The sequence below is a fragment of the Antedon mediterranea genome, chromosome 9 (assembly GCF_964355755.1).
Source record: "Antedon mediterranea chromosome 9, ecAntMedi1.1, whole genome shotgun sequence".
NCBI lineage: Eukaryota > Metazoa > Echinodermata > Crinoidea > Comatulida > Antedonidae > Antedon > Antedon mediterranea.
The window spans coordinates 17382790-17387726 of record NC_092678.1 but is presented as its reverse complement, the minus strand read 5'-3'; the positions used below and the strand labels follow the sequence as shown (position 1 = coordinate 17387726).

The following is a 4937-nucleotide window of genomic DNA, read 5'->3' as shown; positions in this document are numbered from 1 at the left end:
GCTAAAACATGCAAATAATGATAATACGAGATGAAGTAACATTAAATTAGTATTATATCAATTATACCTTGTAATTGTTTCACTGTCAGAGTGACACGCCTAATTGGACATAAGTCTTTTTGGCCTCTGTTGGCACAATATAGATATTTTGTTGTTATTTTTTCTTTGTATTTAGAAATTAATAAAATAGATACTTTTTTACACAGCAAAATTTGAAATTCTAAGCAAGAAAAAAAAATCTTGTTTTAAGAAAAAATTCTTAAAATAAGTATTTTTTTTCTTGTCAAGATTTAAAATTACTTAAAACAAGAAATCATTTTCTAGAAAAGACACATTTTCTTAAATTAAGTTTTGCAATATTCTTGAAAATGCTTATTACAAGAAATATTTTACTTAAAATAAGAAGTCAATATCATTCTCTTCTTATTAAGAATAGTTTTGCTTAAAACAAGATTTGAAAATACTTAATTTGAAAAGTATTTTACTTAAAATAAGAAATCTATATTATATTTATCCCTATCAAGAATAATTTTTCTTAAATCAAGATTGATGAATTATAAAAATTACTTAAAACAATCAATATTTTTCTAGGTAAGACAAAGTTTCTTAAATTAGGTTTCGCAATAGTCTTGAAAATACTTGTTTTGAGAAATATTTTACTTAAAATAAGAAGTCAATTTCACACTACCCTTATCAAGATTATTTTTACTTGAATCAAGATTCGCAATATTCTTGAAAATGCTTATTACAAGAAATATTTTACTTAAAATAAGAAGTCAATATCATTCTCTTCTTATTAAGAATAGTTTTGCTTAAAACAAGATTTGAAAATACTTAATTTGAAAAGTATTTTACTTAAAATAAGAAATCAATATTATATTTATCCCTATCAAGAATAATTTTTCTTAAATCAAGATTGATGAATTCTAAAAATTACTTAAAACAATAAATATTTTTTTAGGTAAGACAAAGTTTCTTAAATTAGGTTTCGCAATATTCTTAAAAATACTTATTTTGAGAAATGTTTTACTTAAAATAAGAAGTCAATATCATACTATCTTATCAAGACTATTTTTGCTTAAATTGAGATTCGCAATATTTTTAAAAATACTTAATTTGAGAAATGTTTTACTTAAAATAAGAAGTCAATATCATACTATCTTATCAAGACTATTTTTACTTGAATCAAGATTCGAAATATTCTTAAAAATACTTATTTCGAGAAATGTTTTACTTAAAATAAGAAGTCAATATCATACTATCTTATCAAGACTATTTTTGCTTAAATTGAGATTCGCAATATTTTAAAAAATACTTATTTTGAAAAATGTTTTACTTAAAATAAGAAGTCAATATCATACTATCCTATCAAGACTATTTTTGCTTGAATTCAGATTCGCAATATTCTGATTTTGAGAAATGTTTTACTTAAAATAAGAAGTCAATATCATACTATCTTATCAAGACTATTTTTACTTGAATCAAGATTCGCAATATTCTTTAAAATACTTATTTTGAGAAATGTTTTACTTAAAATAAGAAGTCAATATCATACTATCTTATCAAGACTATTTTTGCTTAAATTGAGATTCGCAATATTTTTAAAAATACTTATTTTGAGAAATGTTTTACTTAAGATAAGAAGTCAATATCATACTATATCCTATCAAGACTATTTTTGCTTGAATTGAGGTCAATTCTATTTTAATATTCTGAAAAATACTTATTTTGAGAAATGGTTTACTTAAAATAGATTGTCATCCTTATATTCACACAACGGTAGAGCAGTTAGCACTTCAGTTTCAACTGATGAAAGAATCTGGGTAATCAAACTGTTTGTGCTTTGAATAATCGATTGCACTGCAACCTAAAGAAAATAATATTGATTTAATATTTTTTATATTCAAGTTTTAATATGTTTAAAAATAAAAACTAAGTTGTGCTTTAGTTGGGGAGCTATGCAGCCTAACAAAAAAAATGTTATTTGTAACAATGAAATTGGTCACAAAAAAATGCAACATAAACTTAGAGTGTATAATGCCTAGGCCTAGGCCTAGTACCCAAGTCCTATAGTTACTATAGCTAATAGTCCTGTATAATAACAGTACCAGCAAGGCCTAGGAAATAGACGTATTTCTCTAATAAAAAATAGTTTAAAATGCATAATTGTTGTAATTTTAAAGCAAAATGGCTTACCTGTGGAATCTTGTTTCTCTCCTTTAATTTTAGTAGAAAGAAATCAGCATTTTTTATACTATTATCTGCTTGTTCATCCTCTAGTTAGTAGGCCTTCTTGCTGAGCATCAACAAGATAATTAATATTAAACAATCATTAACAGTATAACAATACTAGAATTATCACTACTACTATCGTCAGTTGATAAATCATCCCCGTTATAATAGTTTTTTTCTTCATTAACTTCGTCAGTCTCCTAGTCTAGGTCTAGTTCTACTTCATCCTCAATTGGCATCCTCGTTTTCTCCAGGCATACTTATATACTGATGTTTCCATCGTCAACTGCAGGAGGTTGCCGATTGTTATACTCGTCCTTAAAATGGCGTCTTATGACATGCTTGTAAAACGAATTGTAAATTCCAAAGCTTGCCGGGCAGCGAACCACCAATTCCACATGTTACTCGAAAATTCGGAGTATTTCCATGAATTGAATTATAATGCCTTAGCAAATAGGGTAGCAAATACTGTACCTACTTCAGTTTACTGGCACCAACTTATCGCTTTTTTTCGGACTGCAACAAACATGTGTCATTATTATTGTCTGTCGTATTACTGTTGGTCCAGACGTTTTATAGATTTGCTTTAACCACCATGGAGGTTTATACCGCCATGCTTTAACGTTGAGCAGTATAATGACCTTATACATTCTGGGTAAAAGGCCAGCGATAAATTTTTGGTTATACTGTAGTTAAAAAACAACACTGTGTGTGGTCGATGACCTAGCTCCCGGCGGGATCATGGCCAACGGTTTTTTAAAGTAATCATCCAAAATCTAGAGTTTGTAAGTAAAAGACACCTTTCATCGCAATTTATATATTAAATGCTTCAATAGGCCTAGTAAGATTAGTCTAATATAATGTCGAAAGAAGACGCTTTGTTGAAGATCCGAGAAATAGATGAAGAAGTGGCCAACATTTTAACAGGTTCGTAGGCCTAATAATTATATTTTAATCTGCCAGCAGTCTAGGCCTAGCCTAGGCTCCTTCCTAGTTAGTAATACTGTAGGCCTGGAACTAGTAGGTCTAGGCTAGCCTACTATGCCTGTACTGACGGACAGGTGTATAGGTTTAGCTTAGCATTTTAGTTCAGACATTGACAGAGGGGACAAATATTGTCGGACCTATTTCAGCTAGGTATAAGGAAGGCCTAATAATAGATAATACAATTATAATGTAACAGTTATTTTGTAATGTAGCCATGAAATATCTACGAAGGATTATATTATATACACATATTCCAATGAGAAATATAATGACATTTAAAAACACTTCTTTATATTTAATTAATTGTACACACTAAGTAATCCCCGAAGTGATCACATCGATATTGAAACTTAATGTTTTTAACTCTAAATTTTTAAAAAAACATACTAAAAAAACAAACATATTAATGCTCTCCTGGCCAGCCCACCCTTTCCCCTTCCTTTTACATTGACCACCTACAAAACTGTAGGCTACATTATTAAAAATTTGAGCTACAGTATATCAAGTTTATGTCCATACATTATTCCACTCATTTAAATAAATTTATATAATATAATGTTTTCAATTTGTTATTTTTGTTTAGGTTCAAAGATAACCCATATGTTGTCAAATCTGTCAAACATATTTGTTGGGAAAAACTCATCAAAAAAAGTCTGCCGACCTTGAAGGTATTTAGTGTTTTTTAAAATTTAAAATACAAGTAACATTAAGTACATTAAAAAAAATATCTTAAAGTGTTTTTTTAAAATCAAATTTATCTTAGCTTAAAATTCGAGGTATATACTATGTTTACAATAATTTATTAAAATCAAACAATTAAACAAAATTTACATTTAATTGTATGATTGTTATTATAAACATTGATACAGAATAAAAACATCAATCAGGATTGAGCACCGTTTTGCGTATTGTCTTCCTAAATAGTAATATTAAAAATAAATTTAGACCCTAATAATTTAACTAAAAATAATAGATACAGCCAGGCCTGTCTTTGGGATCGGTATAAACAGGGCAAAGTTTGTGATTAAAAAGTTCAAATGCATATTCCACCCACCCTTATGTCTTATAATGTAAAATTATTCTTACCACCGTTCTAATATTGCGTCATGTTTTTGTGTTTACCGCCCCAGATATAGGACTCTAAAACCACACCGTACCCAATTAGTTGATGATGTTACACATATTTTAAATACAGTAATAACTAAAACTATATTAATCTCTTTTCATTTTTAGGAACATGAATAAAGATCCAGAATCCTGGTCTTCACGCCGATCAGGTAATATGCCGGTATTGCTTTTGGACACAGAAATGGCCTACATTAAAGTTTAGCAAACAATTCTAACTACAAAGAAAGCAAAATTAGATGAGGCTCTAGTTACTCTCCTCTCCACTTTTTACCTTCTGGATTTCGATTATCCAAAATGAAAAGAAGTAGGCCTCACTATCCTTTAACAGTTAGTGATTTGTGATGAAAACACACCTGTACACTTAACAAAGGCTGTTGAATCATCATTAGTATACATTAATAAATTTAAAGACACCTAATAGTTTAAAGCCCATGTGCGGGAGAAGAATTTTACGAAATTTGTATTTTACCATTTTAATGTTTTTAAGTTTTCTTTTGATGGCATTTTATTATTAATAAAAACAAGTTTGTTTTAAAGAAGTTGTATATATTATTGTACCTAATGTCATGTAAATTGTAGTTCTTAATGAA

The 4937-nt window shown here is 28.3% G+C and overlaps 1 long non-coding RNA gene across 1 annotated transcript; it reads left to right on the top strand.

Moving 5' to 3' along the window:
* The first annotated feature begins 3112 nt into the window (after positions 1-3112).
* On the top strand, positions 3113-4728 carry LOC140058915 (uncharacterized). Its single transcript, XR_011847076.1, has 3 exons — positions 3113-3159; positions 3803-3887; positions 4453-4728. It is a non-coding gene; the product is annotated as an uncharacterized lncRNA (long non-coding RNA).
* Positions 4729-4937: the final 209 nt, after the last annotated feature.